Source organism: Balaenoptera borealis, assembly GCF_965194805.1.
Source record: "Balaenoptera borealis genome assembly, chromosome: 9".
Lineage (NCBI taxonomy): Eukaryota > Metazoa > Chordata > Mammalia > Artiodactyla > Balaenopteridae > Balaenoptera > Balaenoptera borealis.
The window spans coordinates 88,243,011-88,259,159 of NC_138873.1; positions in this window are offsets into that span (position 1 = coordinate 88,243,011).

Genomic DNA, 16,149 nt, shown 5'->3' on the forward strand with positions numbered 1-16,149 from the left:
CCCATCTGTCGGTGGACTTTTTGGTTACTTCCATATCTTGGCTATTGTAATACTATGCAATGTAGATTTGCGTGCCTGTGTCCTTTCAGTTCTGTCTTCTTAGTTTATAGGTCCAAGAATAGGTCTGCTGGATCATATGGTAGCTGAATGTTTACCTTTTATAGGCAGCTCTATTCTGTTCTCCTTAGTGGCTTTTTCCAGGTTACATCCCACTTAAAGTGGAGGGTATGTATTTCTTCCCAGCACCTTCAGCATTTATTCTTTGTAGTTTTTGCTGATGGTTATTCTGAGTGGTGTGAGCTGATACCTCTTTGTGGTTGAATTTGCATGTGTCTCATAATGCGTTGAAATTGAGCGTTAAGACATGTCCATTTTATTTTTCGAGCTGTGATTAGAGCTTATTACTTCAAAGTGTTTTCTTAAAGTATGTGTCACCATTTGAAATATTTTGGCCATTATCTCCCTCAAGACATTTTGAGGGCAGGTTTCATTTACAGCCCTGCAGTACTTGTTCATATGAAGTGACCATTAGCTCAGGCTTTAAACCTGCTTTTGCAGGTAACGGCCAGAGAGCGGCAGCCTTTCTACGTTCTCCATGCTGGTACTAGGGAAACAGACCTACCGGCCAGTGGTATTCTTCGGTTATAAATTAGAGTGCAATGTGCCCGGGTAAACCCACAAATGTTGATGTCTCCTTGCTTTTGTTTGTTTTTAAATTTAATTTATATTTATTATTAGAGTAATATTCCATTGTGTACGTGGACCACTTCTTCTTGGTGCATTCCTCGGTTGATGGACATTTTCATTGCTTCCAAGTGCTGGCTATGGTAAATATTGCTGGCGTACAGGTTTGCCCGCCTGTCACTTTTTCATTCTCATTTTCTCAGGTGATAGGCCAAGCAGTGGTTGTGATTGATTGACTGGTAGCTCAATATTTCCCTTTTCAAAGCACCTACATTGTGTTTTCATTAGTGGCTCTTTACATGCCCCCCCCTTACAACCGAGGGTACGCATTTCTCCACACTCCCTTCACCGTTTATTTTTGGCAGCATTTTTCCTAATGGCCATTCTGACTGCTGTGAGCTGATAGGTTTTTGTAATATGGGTATGCATGTCATTAAAAATTTTTTAAATTCATCATATTCCTACGCCTTTTTCTTTTCTCTTAAAAGAAAAAACCGTGAGTACAATATAGCTCTTGAAACTGTCTTCTTCGAAGGTTGCCCTCTTTTGAATTTTTTGGTCGATTTTTGACCCCAGAAATTTTCTGGAGGGCAGGTGCCATTTACAGAACTGCAAGTTGGTGAAAATTTAGTGACCTTTTGCAGGGGATTCAAAGCTGCTGTTGTGGGAAACGGCCACAAGGAGGTAGCATTTCTCCATTCCCCAAGCTGGGTCCTAGGGCAGCAGAGCCTTTCTGGAAGTCATTGTCCTAGGTTGTAAATTAGAATGGAATTTGCCAGGAGAAATCCCCTTAAGTTTATGTCTCATTACTTCTTCTTGGTTTTTAAAATTTTTTTTAATCTGGGTAAAGTTTAGAATATTGTTTGTCCTAGGTGTACACCATCTGGTCCATTTGTACATTATGTATGTCTATTAATGTACAGATCCTCTTCCCATGTAAAATATTACAGTGTTCCGTCGACCTCCCTTGCTATATGTTCGGTCTTTTTGATACATGTATATAATATGTATTTGTATATGTATAGTAACACTCACCTTCATTCTCAATTTCCCCCCTCCTTTCCTTTTAGATGAGCATAGTTTGTTTTGTTTTCTAAGCCTGTGAGTGTCTTTCTCTTTGGAAATATGTTCATCTGTGTCAGTTATTAGGTAATGCCATAAGTGATAATATAGGCTATAGGTCTTTTGCTTTCCGACCTACTTCATGTTTTGTGATTATCTCCAGGCTCATCTATGGTGCCCCAAAGAGTAGTGCTTCAAAGTTTTCCAAGGCTAATATTCCATTGTGTACATGGACCACTTCTTCTTGGTGCATTCCTCTGTTGATGGACATTTTCGTTGCTTCCAAGTGTTGCCTATGGTAAATATTGCTGGAGTGCAGGATTGCCAGCCTGTGATTTTTGATTTTCATTTTCTCAGGTGATAGACCCAGCAGTGGTTATGATTGATTGACTGGTATGGTAGCTCAACGTTTACCTTTTCAAGGCACCTCAATTGTGCTTTCATTTGTGGCTCTTACCACGTCCCCCTTAGAATCGAGGGTACGCATTGCTCCACAATCACGTCAGCATTTATTTTTGGCAGCATTTTTGTTGATGGCCATTCTGACTGGTGTGAGCTGATAGGTTTTTGTAATTTGGGTTTACATGTCTGTAAAAATTCCTACAATTCGTCATTTTTCCACGCCTTTTTGTTTTCTGTTAAAAGAAAAAAGAAAAAAAGTGTGAGTATAATATACCTCTTCAAATTTTCTTTTTGGAAGGTTGCACTCTAGAATTTTTGGGTTGATTTTCGACCTCAGTATTTTTTGGAGGGCAGGTGTCATTTACAGACCTGCAATTGGTGAATATTTAGTGACCTTTTGCAGTGGGTTTAAAACTGCTGTTGTGGGAAACGGCCACAAGGATGCAGCATTTCTCCATTCCCAAATCTGGGTACTAGGGCAGCACAGCCGTTCTGGAAGTCGTTTGCCTAGGTTGTAAATTTGAATGGAATGTGCCAGGAAAACCCCCCATAAGTTTATGTCTCATTACTCCTAGTTCGTTGTTTTAATTTTTTCAATTGGGGTAATGGTTAGAATGTTGCTTGTCCAAGGTGTACATCTACATATTCTATATACCTATTTATGTAGAGATCCTCTTCCCGTGTAAATTATTACACAGTGTTCCCTAAACCTTCCTTGCTATATGGTCGGTCTTTTTGATATATGTATATAATATGTATTTGTATACATATGGTAACGCTAATCTTCATTTATCCATTCCCCCCACCTTTCCTTTTAGATAAGCATAGTTTTTTTTTAATAAGTCTGTGATTGACTTTCTCTGTGGAATTATGTTCATTTGTGTCAGTTATTAGATAACGCCTATAAGTGATATCATAGGATATAGGACTTTTGCTTTCCGACTTACCTCATGTTCTGTGATTATCTCCAAGATCATCTATGGTGCCTCAAAGAGCAGTGTTTCATTGTTTTCCATGGCTAGTATTCATTGTGTACATGGACCACTTCTTCTTTATCCTTTCATCTGTTGATGGACATTTTGGTTGCTTCACTGTCTTGTCTATTGTGAATAAGGCTGCAGTGCAACTTTTGCAGCCCGGGTCTTCATTCTGGTCTTCTCAGGTGAGAGGCCCATTGGTGCGCCTGCTGGATTGAATGGTACCTCAATTTTTCGTTTTCAACGCAGCTCCTTTCTGTTCTCATTATTAGCGTTTAACCCTTTTACATCTCACCAGCAGCTAGAGGGTACACAGTTCTCTAAAACCCCTTCAGCATTTATTGTTTGTAGACTTTTTGCCAATGGTCAGTCGACTGGTGTGAGTTGAAAACATTTTGTAGATTAGATTGCATGAGTCTAATACTTCCTGAGGTGGAGCGTTTATCCATTTTCCTTTCTTTAAAAAGAGAGTGAGTAAAACTTACCTCTTCATACTATCTTCTTGAAAATTTTGCCTGTTTTGAATTTTTTTTATCCATTCCCTACCTCAGCACAATTTTGAGGGCAGGTGTCTTTACAGCTCTGAGTCCTTGTGAATGGTAAGTGACCATTAGCAGTGGGTTAAAAGCTGCTCTTGTGGGAATCGGCCACAAGGCGGCAGCATTTCTCCTTTACCAAATCTGGTTACTAGGGCAACAGAGCCTTACTGGAAGTGGTGTTCTAGGTGGTAAATTAGAATGGAATGTGCGAGGAAAAAGCCCTTTAAGTTTATGTCTCATTACCTCTTGTTGGTATTTTGAACTCAATTTTTATTTTTTATCACAGCAAACTTGATTACAATGTTTTGTTTGTTCTAGGTGTGCAAGATGTGGTTCTTTCACACATATGCATATATCTATTCTTCTTCGGATCCTTTTCCCATGTAGGTTATGACACAATGTTGAGTAGTCTTCTCTTGGTATTGCGTAGGTCTTTGGTGATTATATATTTCACATGTGTTTGTATCTCTCTGTTAACCTCAATATGGTAATGTATCCAATCCTCACACCTTTCCATTTGGTGAACCATAAGTTTTTTTAATGAATCTATGATAGTGTTTCTCTGTGGAAATATCTTTGTATCATTTTTTAGGTAACACCTATATGTGATATGATAGGATATGTGTCTTTCGCTTTCTCACTTACTCCAAGTTGACTGATTACTTCTCGACTCATCTATGGTGCTGCAAATGGCATTGTTTCATTTTTTCACTAGCTCCTATTCCATCTGTACAGGTAGCAGTTCTTCTTTGCCCACCCATCTGTCGGTGGACTTTTTGGTTACTTCCATATCTTGGCTATTGTAATACTATGCAATGTAGATTTGCGTGCCTGTGTCCTTTCAGTTCTGTCTTCTTAGTTTATAGGTCCAAGAATAGGTCTGCTGGATCATATGGTAGCTGAATGTTTACCTTTTATAGGCAGCTCTATTCTGTTCTCCTTAGTGGCTTTTTCCAGGTTACATCCCACTTAAAGTGGAGGGTATGTATTTCTTCCCAGCACCTTCAGCATTTATTCTTTGTAGTTTTTGCTGATGGTTATTCTGAGTGGTGTGAGCTGATACCTCTTTGTGGTTGAATTTGCATGTGTCTCATAATGCGTTGAAATTGAGCGTTAAGACATGTCCATTTTATTTTTCGAGCTGTGATTAGAGCTTATTACTTCAAAGTGTTTTCTTAAAGTATGTGTCACCATTTGAAATATTTTGGCCATTATCTCCCTCAAGACATTTTGAGGGCAGGTTTCATTTACAGCCCTGCAGTACTTGTTCATATGAAGTGACCATTAGCTCAGGCTTTAAACCTGCTTTTGCAGGTAACGGCCAGAGAGCGGCAGCCTTTCTACGTTCTCCATGCTGGTACTAGGGAAACAGACCTACCGGCCAGTGGTATTCTTCGGTTATAAATTAGAGTGCAATGTGCCCGGGTAAACCCACAAATGTTGATGTCTCCTTGCTTTTGTTTGTTTTTAAATTTAATTTATATTTATTATTAGAGTAATATTCCATTGTGTACGTGGACCACTTCTTCTTGGTGCATTCCTCGGTTGATGGACATTTTCATTGCTTCCAAGTGCTGGCTATGGTAAATATTGCTGGCGTACAGGTTTGCCCGCCTGTCACTTTTTCATTCTCATTTTCTCAGGTGATAGGCCAAGCAGTGGTTGTGATTGATTGACTGGTAGCTCAATATTTCCCTTTTCAAAGCACCTACATTGTGTTTTCATTAGTGGCTCTTTACATGCCCCCCCCTTACAACCGAGGGTACGCATTTCTCCACACTCCCTTCACCGTTTATTTTTGGCAGCATTTTTCCTAATGGCCATTCTGACTGCTGTGAGCTGATAGGTTTTTGTAATATGGGTATGCATGTCATTAAAAATTTTTTAAATTCATCATATTCCTACGCCTTTTTCTTTTCTCTTAAAAGAAAAAACCGTGAGTACAATATAGCTCTTGAAACTGTCTTCTTCGAAGGTTGCCCTCTTTTGAATTTTTTGGTCGATTTTTGACCCCAGAAATTTTCTGGAGGGCAGGTGCCATTTACAGAACTGCAAGTTGGTGAAAATTTAGTGACCTTTTGCAGGGGATTCAAAGCTGCTGTTGTGGGAAACGGCCACAAGGAGGTAGCATTTCTCCATTCCCCAAGCTGGGTCCTAGGGCAGCAGAGCCTTTCTGGAAGTCATTGTCCTAGGTTGTAAATTAGAATGGAATTTGCCAGGAGAAATCCCCTTAAGTTTATGTCTCATTACTTCTTGTTGGTTTTTAAAATTTTTTTTAATCTGGGTAAAGTTTAGAATATTGTTTGTCCTAGGTGTACACCATCTGGTCCATTTGTACATTATGTATGTCTATTAATGTACAGATCCTCTTCCCATGTAAAATATTACAGTGTTCCGTCGACCTCCCTTGCTATATGTTCGGTCTTTTTGATACATGTATATAATATGTATTTGTATATGTATAGTAACACTCACCTTCATTCTCAATTTCCCCCCTCCTTTCCTTTTAGATGAGCATAGTTTGTTTTCTAAGCCTGTGAGTGTCTTTCTCTTTGGAAATATGTTCATCTGTGTCAGTTATTAGGTAATGCCATAAGTGATAATATAGGCTATAGGTCTTTTGCTTTCCGACCTACTTCATGTTTTGTGATTATCTCCAGGCTCATCTATGGTGCCCCAAAGAGTAGTGCTTCAAAGTTTTCCAAGGCTAATATTCCATTGTGTACATGGACCACTTCTTCTTGGTGCATTCCTCTGTTGATGGACATTTTCGTTGCTTCCAAGTGTTGCCTATGGTAAATATTGCTGGAGTGCAGGATTGCCAGCCTGTGATTTTTGATTTTCATTTTCTCAGGTGATAGACCCAGCAGTGGTTATGATTGATTGACTGGTATGGTAGCTCAACGTTTACCTTTTCAAGGCACCTCAATTGTGCTTTCATTTGTGGCTCTTACCACGTCCCCCTTAGAATCGAGGGTACGCATTGCTCCACAATCACGTCAGCATTTATTTTTGGCAGCATTTTTGTTGATGGCCATTCTGACTGGTGTGAGCTGATAGGTTTTTGTAATTTGGGTTTACATGTCTGTAAAAATTCCTACAATTCGTCATTTTTCCACGCCTTTTTGTTTTCTGTTAAAAGAAAAAAGAAAAAAAGTGTGAGTATAATATACCTCTTCAAATTTTCTCTTTGGAAGGTTGCACTCTAGAATTTTTGGGTTGATTTTCGACCTCAGTATTTTTTGGAGGGCAGGTGTCATTTACAGACCTGCAATTGGTGAATATTTAGTGACCTTTTGCAGTGGGTTTAAAACTGCTGTTGTGGGAAACGGCCACAAGGATGCAGCATTTCTCCATTCCCAAATCTGGGTACTAGGGCAGCACAGCCGTTCTGGAAGTCGTTTGCCTAGGTTGTAAATTTGAATGGAATGTGCCAGGAAAACCCCCCATAAGTTTATGTCTCATTACTCCTAGTTCGTTGTTTTAATTTTTTCAATTGGGGTAATGGTTAGAATGTTGCTTGTCCAAGGTGTACATCTACATATTCTATATACCTATTTATGTAGAGATCCTCTTCCCGTGTAAATTATTACACAGTGTTCCCTAAACCTTCCTTGCTATATGGTCGGTCTTTTTGATATATGTATATAATATGTATTTGTATACATATGGTAACGCTAATCTTCATTTATCCATTCCCCCCACCTTTCCTTTTAGATAAGCATAGTTTTTTTTTAATAAGTCTGTGATTGACTTTCTCTGTGGAATTATGTTCATTTGTGTCAGTTATTAGATAACGCCTATAAGTGATATCATAGGATATAGGACTTTTGCTTTCCGACTTACCTCATGTTCTGTGATTATCTCCAAGATCATCTATGGTGCCTCAAAGAGCAGTGTTTCATTGTTTTCCATGGCTAGTATTCATTGTGTATATGGACCACTTCTTCTTTATCCTTTCATCTGTTGATGGACATTTTGGTTGCTTCACTGTCTTGTCTATTGTGAATAAGGCTGCAGTGCAACTTTTGCAGCCCGGGTCTTCATTCTGGTCTTCTCAGGTGAGAGGCCCATTGGTGCGCCTGCTGGATTGAATGGTACCTCAATTTTTCGTTTTCAACGCAGCTCCTTTCTGTTCTCATTATTAGCGTTTAACCCTTTTACATCTCACCAGCAGCTAGAGGGTACACAGTTCTCTAAAACCCCTTCAGCATTTATTGTTTGTAGACTTTTTGCCAATGGTCAGTCGACTGGTGTGAGTTGAAAACATTTTGTAGATTAGATTGCATGAGTCTAATACTTCCTGAGGTGGAGCGTTTATCTATTTTCCTTTCTTTAAAAAGAGAGTGAGTAAAACTTACCTCTTCATACTATCTTCTTGAAAATTTTGCCTGTTTTGAATTTTTTTTATCCATTCCCTACCTCAGCACAATTTTGAGGGCAGGTGTCTTTACAGCTCTGAGTCCTTGTGAATGGTAAGTGACCATTAGCAGTGGGTTAAAAGCTGCTCTTGTGGGAATCGGCCACAAGGCGGCAGCATTTCTCCTTTACCAAATCTGGTTACTAGGGCAACAGAGCCTTACTGGAAGTGGTGTTCTAGGTGGTAAATTAGAATGGAATGTGCGAGGAAAAAGCCCTTTAAGTTTATGTCTCATTACCTCTTGTTGGTATTTTGAACTCAATTTTTATTTTTTATCACAGCAAACTTGATTACAATGTTTTGTTTGTTCTAGGTGTGCAAGATGTGGTTCTTTCACACATATGCATATATCTATTCTTCTTCGGATCCTTTTCCCATGTAGGTTATGACACAATGTTGAGTAGTCTTCTCTTGGTATTGCGTAGGTCTTTGGTGATTATATATTTCACATGTGTTTGTATCTCTCTGTTAACCTCAATATGGTAATGTATCCAATCCTCACACCTTTCCATTTGGTGAACCATAAGTTTTTTTAATGAATCTATGATAGTGTTTCTCTGTGGAAATATCTTTGTATCATTTTTTAGGTAACACCTATATGTGATATGATAGGATATGTGTCTTTCGCTTTCTCACTTACTCCAAGTTGACTGATTACTTCTCGACTCATCTATGGTGCTGCAAATGGCATTGTTTCATTTTTTCACTAGCTCCTATTCCATCTGTACAGGTAGCAGTTCTTCTTTGTCCACCCATCTGTCGGTGGACTTTTTGGTTACTTCCATATCTTGGCTATTGTAATACTATGCAATGTAGATTTGCGTGCCTGTGTCCTTTCAGTTCTGTCTTCTTAGTTTATAGGTCCAAGAATAGGTCTGCTGGATCATATGGTAGCTGAATGTTTACCTTTTATAGGCAGCTCTATTCTGTTCTCCTTAGTGGCTTTTTCCAGGTTACATCCCACTTAAAGTGGAGGGTATGTATTTCTTCCCAGCACCTTCAGCATTTATTCTTTGTAGTTTTTGCTGATGGTTATTCTGAGTGGTGTGAGCTGATACCTCTTTGTGGTTGAATTTGCATGTGTCTCATAATGCGTTGAAATTGAGCGTTAAGACATGTCCATTTTATTTTTCGAGCTGTGATTAGAGCTTATTACTTCAAAGTGTTTTCTTAAAGTATGTGTCACCATTTGAAATATTTTGGCCATTATCTCCCTCAAGACATTTTGAGGGCAGGTTTCATTTACAGCCCTGCAGTACTTGTTCATATGAAGTGACCATTAGCTCAGGCTTTAAACCTGCTTTTGCAGGTAACGGCCCGAGAGCGGCAGCCTTTCTACGTTCTCCATGCTGGTACTAGGGAAACAGACCTACCGGCCAGTGGTATTCTTCGGTTATAAATTAGAGTGCAATGTGCCCGGGTAAACCCACAAATGTTGATGTCTCCTTGCTTTTGTTTGTTTTTAAATTTAATTTATATTTATTATTAGAGTAATATTCCATTGTGTACGTGGACCACTTCTTCTTGGTGCATTCCTCGGTTGATGGACATTTTCATTGCTTCCAAGTGCTGGCTATGGTAAATATTGCTGGCGTACAGGTTTGCCCGCCTGTCACTTTTTCATTCTCATTTTCTCAGGTGATAGGCCAAGCAGTGGTTGTGATTGATTGACTGGTAGCTCAATATTTCCCTTTTCAAAGCACCTACATTGTGTTTTCATTAGTGGCTCTTTACATGCCCCCCCCCTTACAACCGAGGGTACGCATTTCTCCACACTCCCTTCACCGTTTATTTTTGGCAGCATTTTTCCTAATGGCCATTCTGACTGCTGTGAGCTGATAGGTTTTTGTAATATGGGTATGCATGTCATTAAAAATTTTTTAAATTCATCATATTCCTACGCCTTTTTCTTTTCTCTTAAAAGAAAAAACCGTGAGTACAATATAGCTCTTGAAACTGTCTTCTTCGAAGGTTGCCCTCTTTTGAATTTTTTGGTCGATTTTTGACCCCAGAAATTTTCTGGAGGGCAGGTGCCATTTACAGAACTGCAAGTTGGTGAAAATTTAGTGACCTTTTGCAGGGGATTCAAAGCTGCTGTTGTGGGAAACGGCCACAAGGAGGTAGCATTTCTCCATTCCCCAAGCTGGGTCCTAGGGCAGCAGAGCCTTTCTGGAAGTCATTGTCCTAGGTTGTAAATTAGAATGGAATTTGCCAGGAGAAATCCCCTTAAGTTTATGTCTCATTACTTCTTGTTGGTTTTTAAAATTTTTTTTAATCTGGGTAAAGTTTAGAATATTGTTTGTCCTAGGTGTACACCATCTGGTCCATTTGTACATTATGTATGTCTATTAATGTACAGATCCTCTTCCCATGTAAAATATTACAGTGTTCCGTCGACCTCCCTTGCTATATGTTCGGTCTTTTTGATACATGTATATAATATGTATTTGTATATGTATAGTAACACTCACCTTCATTCTCAATTTCCCCCCTCCTTTCCTTTTAGATGAGCATAGTTTGTTTTCTAAGCCTGTGAGTGTCTTTCTCTTTGGAAATATGTTCATCTGTGTCAGTTATTAGGTAATGCCATAAGTGATAATATAGGCTATAGGTCTTTTGCTTTCCGACCTACTTCATGTTTTGTGATTATCTCCAGGCTCATCTATGGTGCCCCAAAGAGTAGTGCTTCAAAGTTTTCCAAGGCTAATATTCCATTGTGTACATGGACCACTTCTTCTTGGTGCATTCCTCTGTTGATGGACATTTTCGTTGCTTCCAAGTGTTGCCTATGGTAAATATTGCTGGAGTGCAGGATTGCCAGCCTGTGATTTTTGATTTTCATTTTCTCAGGTGATAGACCCAGCAGTGGTTATGATTGATTGACTGGTATGGTAGCTCAACGTTTACCTTTTCAAGGCACCTCAATTGTGCTTTCATTTGTGGCTCTTACCACGTCCCCCTTAGAATCGAGGGTACGCATTGCTCCACAATCACGTCAGCATTTATTTTTGGCAGCATTTTTGTTGATGGCCATTCTGACTGGTGTGAGCTGATAGGTTTTTGTAATTTGGGTTTACATGTCTGTAAAAATTCCTACAATTCGTCATTTTTCCACGCCTTTTTGTTTTCTGTTAAAAGAAAAAAGAAAAAAAGTGTGAGTATAATATACCTCTTCAAATTTTCTCTTTGGAAGGTTGCACTCTAGAATTTTTGGGTTGATTTTCGACCTCAGTATTTTTTGGAGGGCAGGTGTCATTTACAGACCTGCAATTGGTGAATATTTAGTGACCTTTTGCAGTGGGTTTAAAACTGCTGTTGTGGGAAACGGCCACAAGGATGCAGCATTTCTCCATTCCCAAATCTGGGTACTAGGGCAGCACAGCCGTTCTGGAAGTCGTTTGCCTAGGTTGTAAATTTGAATGGAATGTGCCAGGAAAACCCCCCATAAGTTTATGTCTCATTACTCCTAGTTCGTTGTTTTAATTTTTTCATTTGGGGTAATGGTTAGAATGTTGCTTGTCCAAGGTGTACATCTACATATTCTATATACCTATTTATGTAGAGATCCTCTTTCCGTGTAAATTATTACACAGTGTTCCCTAAACCTTCCTTGCTATATGGTCGGTCTTTTTGATATATGTATATAATATGTATTTGTATACATATGGTAACGCTAATCTTCATTTATCCATTCCCCCCACCTTTCCTTTTAGATAAGCATAGTTTTTTTTTAATAAGTCTGTGATTGACTTTCTCTGTGGAATTATGTTCATTTGTGTCAGTTATTAGATAACGCCTATAAGTGATATCATAGGATATAGGACTTTTGCTTTCCGACTTACCTCATGTTCTGTGATTATCTCCAAGATCATCTATGGTGCCTCAAAGAGCAGTGTTTCATTGTTTTCCATGGCTAGTATTCATTGTGTACATGGACCACTTCTTCTTTATCCTTTCATCTGTTGATGGACATTTTGGTTGCTTCACTGTCTTGTCTATTGTGAATAAGGCTGCAGTGCAACTTTTGCAGCCCGGGTCTTCATTCTGGTCTTCTCAGGTGAGAGGCCCATTGGTGCGCCTGCTGGATTGAATGGTACCTCAATTTTTCGTTTTCAACGCAGCTCCTTTCTGTTCTCATTATTAGCGTTTAACCCTTTTACATCTCACCAGCAGCTAGAGGGTACACAGTTCTCTAAAACCCCTTCAGCATTTATTGTTTGTAGACTTTTTGCCAATGGTCAGTCGACTGGTGTGAGTTGAAAACATTTTGTAGATTAGATTGCATGAGTCTAATACTTCCTGAGGTGGAGCATTTATCCATTTTCCTTTCTTTAAAAAGAGAGTGAGTAAAACTTACCTCTTCATACTATCTTCTTGAAAATTTTGCCTGTTTTGAATTTTTTTTATCCATTCCCTACCTCAGCACAATTTTGAGGGCAGGTGTCTTTACAGCTCTGAGTCCTTGTGAATGGTAAGTGACCATTAGCAGTGGGTTAAAAGCTGCTCTTGTGGGAATCGGCCACAAGGCGGCAGCATTTCTCCTTTACCAAATCTGGTTTCTAGGGCAACAGAGCCTTACTGGAAGTGGTGTTCTAGGTGGTAAATTAGAATGGAATGTGCGAGGAAAAAGCCCTTTAAGTTTATGTCTCATTACCTCTTGTTGGTATTTTGAACTTAATTTTTATTTTTTATCACAGCAAACTTGATTACAATGTTTTGTTTGTTCTAGGTGTGCAAGATGTGGTTCTTTCACACATATGCATATATCTATTCTTCTTCGGATCCTTTTCCCATGTAGGTTATGACACAATGTTGAGTAGTCTTCTCTTGGTATTGCGTAGGTCTTTGGTGATTATATATTTCACATGTGTTTGTATCTCTCTGTTAACCTCAATATGGTAATGTATCCAATCCTCACACCTTTCCATTTGGTGAACCATAAGTTTTTTTAATGAATCTATGATAGTGTTTCTCTGTGGAAATATCTTTGTATCATTTTTTAGGTAACACCTATATGTGATATGATAGGATATGTGTCTTTCGCTTTCTCACTTACTCCAAGTTGACTGATTACTTCTCGACTCATCTATGGTGCTGCAAATGGCATTGTTTCATTTTTTCACTAGCTCCTATTCCATCTGTACAGGTAGCAGTTCTTCTTTGTCCACCCATCTGTCGGTGGACTTTTTGGTTACTTCCATATCTTGGCTATTGTAATACTATGCAATGTAGATTTGCGTGCCTGTGTCCTTTCAGTTCTGTCTTTTTAGTTTATAGGTCCAGGAATAGGTCTGCTGGATCATATGGTAGCTGAATGTTTACCTTTTAAAGGCACCTCTATTCTCTTCTCCTTATTGGCTCTTTCTAGGTTACGTGCCACTTAAAGTAGAGCGTATGCATTTCTTCCCAGCACCTTCAGCATTTATTCTTTGTAGTTTTTGCTGATGGTTATTCTGAGTGGTGTGAGCTGATACCTCTTTGTGGTTGAATTTACATGCGTCTCATAATGCGTTGAAATTGAGCTTTAAGACATGTCCTTTTTATTTTTCCAGCTGTGATTAGAGCTTATTTCTTCAAAGTGTTTTCTTAAAGTATGTGTCACCATTTGAAGTATTTTGGCCATTATCTCCCTCAAGACATTTTGAGGGCAGGTTTCATTTAGAGCCCTGCAGTACTTGTTCATATGAAGTGACCATTAGCTCAGGCTTTAAACCTGCTTTTGCAAGTAACTGCCAGACGGTGGCAGCCTTTCTACGTTCCCCACTCTGGTAAATAGGGAAACAGTCCATTTGGCCAGTGGTGGTCCTGGGTTATAAATTAGCATGGAATGTGCCCCGATAAACCCACAAAAGCTGATGTATCCTTACTTTTGTTTGTTTTTTAAATTTAATTTTTATTTTTATTGGAGTAATATTCCATTGTGTACATGGAGCTCATCTTTTTTGTGCATTCCTCTGGTGATGTACATATTCATTGCCTCCAAATATTGGCTATGGTAAATGTTGCTGGAGTGCAGGATTGCCAACTCCTGTCTTTTTGATACTCATCTTCTCAGGTGATAGCCCCAGCAGTGGGCATGGAAAAATGCTCAACATCTTGAATTAAAAAAGACATGCTAATCCAATCTACAAAAAATTTAACTTACAACAGTCAGAATGATCATCACCAAAAAATCTACAAACGATAAATGCTGAACAGGTATTAGAGAACTGTGTTCCCTCTAGCAGCTGATTGGATGTAAACTGGTAACAGTCAGTAGTGAGAACATAATAGAGGTGAGTTTAAAGCTAAACACTGAGCTACTATATGGTATGGAAAGCCCACTGCTGGCACTATCACCTTAAAAGACAAAAATCAAAAAGTCACAGGCTGGCAATCCTGCACTCCAACAATATTTACCATAGCCAACACTTGGAAGCAATGAAAATGTCCATCAACCGAGGAATGCACAAAGAAGAAGTGGTCCACGTACACAGTGGAAAATTACTCCAATAAAAAATAAAAATTAAATTTAAAAATCCAACAAAAGTAAGGAGACATCAGCTTGTGTGGGTTTGTCCGGGCACACTCCACTCTAATTTATAACCGAGAAACACCACAGGCCGCAAGAGCTTTTCCCTAGTTACCAGGGTGGGGAACATAGAAAGGCTGCCGCCCTCTGGCAGTTACCTGCAAAAGCAGATTTAAAGCCTGTGCTAATGGTCATTTCATAGGAACAAGTACTGCAGAACTGTAAATGAAACCTGCCCTCAAAATGTCTTCAGGGAGGTAACGGCCAAAACATTTCAAAAGGTGACACGTACTTTAAGAGAACACTTTGAAGAACTAAGGGGTAATCACTGCTTGAAAAATAAAAAGGACATGCCTTAAAGCTCAATTTCAACGGATTATGAGGCACATGCGAATTCAACCACAAAGAGGTATCAGCTCACACTTGTCAGAATAACCATGAGCAAGAAAACTACAAACAATAAATGCTGAAGGTGTTGTGGAGAAATGCATACCCTCAACTTCAAGGGGGACGGAAGTTGGAAAGGGCCACGAATGAGAACAGAATGGAGGTGCCTTAAAAAGGTAAACATTGAGCTACCATATGATCCAGCAGGCCCACTCCTCCACCTATAATCTAAGAAGAGAGAATTGGAAAGACACAGGCAGGCAAATCTGCATTGCCCAGTATTACAATAGCCAAGATATGGAAGCAACCAAAAAGTCCACCAACAGATGGGTGGGCAAAGAAGAACTCCTCCATGTACAGATGGAATGTTCGCTAGTGAAAAAAATGAAACAATGCCATTTGCAGCACCATAGATGAGTCTAGACGTAATCACAACACCTATAGAAAGTGAGAAAGCAAAAGGCACATATCCTATCATATCACTTTTAGGAGTTACTTAAAAATTGATACCAATGAAGATATTTCCACAGAGAAAGGCAATCACAGATTCCTTAAAAAACTTATGGTTCACCAAATAGAAAGGGATGAGGATTGGATACATTGCCATATTGGGGTTAACAGAGATATACAAACCATGTGAAATATATAACCACCAAAGACGTACGGAAGACCAGGAGAAGACTACTCAACATTGTGTCATAACCTACATTGGCAAAGGAGGCGAGGAAGAATAGATACATGTATATGTGTGAAAGAACCACATCTTGCACACCTAGAACAAACAAACCATTGTAATCAAATTTGCTGGGATAAAAAATAAAAAGTAAATTACAAATATGAACAAGAAGTAATGAGACATAAAGTTAAAGGGCTTTTTCCTGGCACATTCCATTCTAATATACACCCTAGAACACCACTTCCATTAAGGCTCTGTTTCCCTAGTAACCAAATTTGGTAAAGGAGAAATGCTGCCACCTAGTGGCCGTTTCCTGCAAGAGCAGCTTTAAAGTCACAGCTAATGGTCACTTAACATTCACAAGGACTCAGGGCTGTAAAGGACACTTGCCCTAAATATTTGTGCTGAAGTAGGGAATGGGCAAAAAATTCAAAACAGGCAAATGTTTCAAGAAGAGATTATGAAGAGTTAAGTTTTACTCACACTCTTTT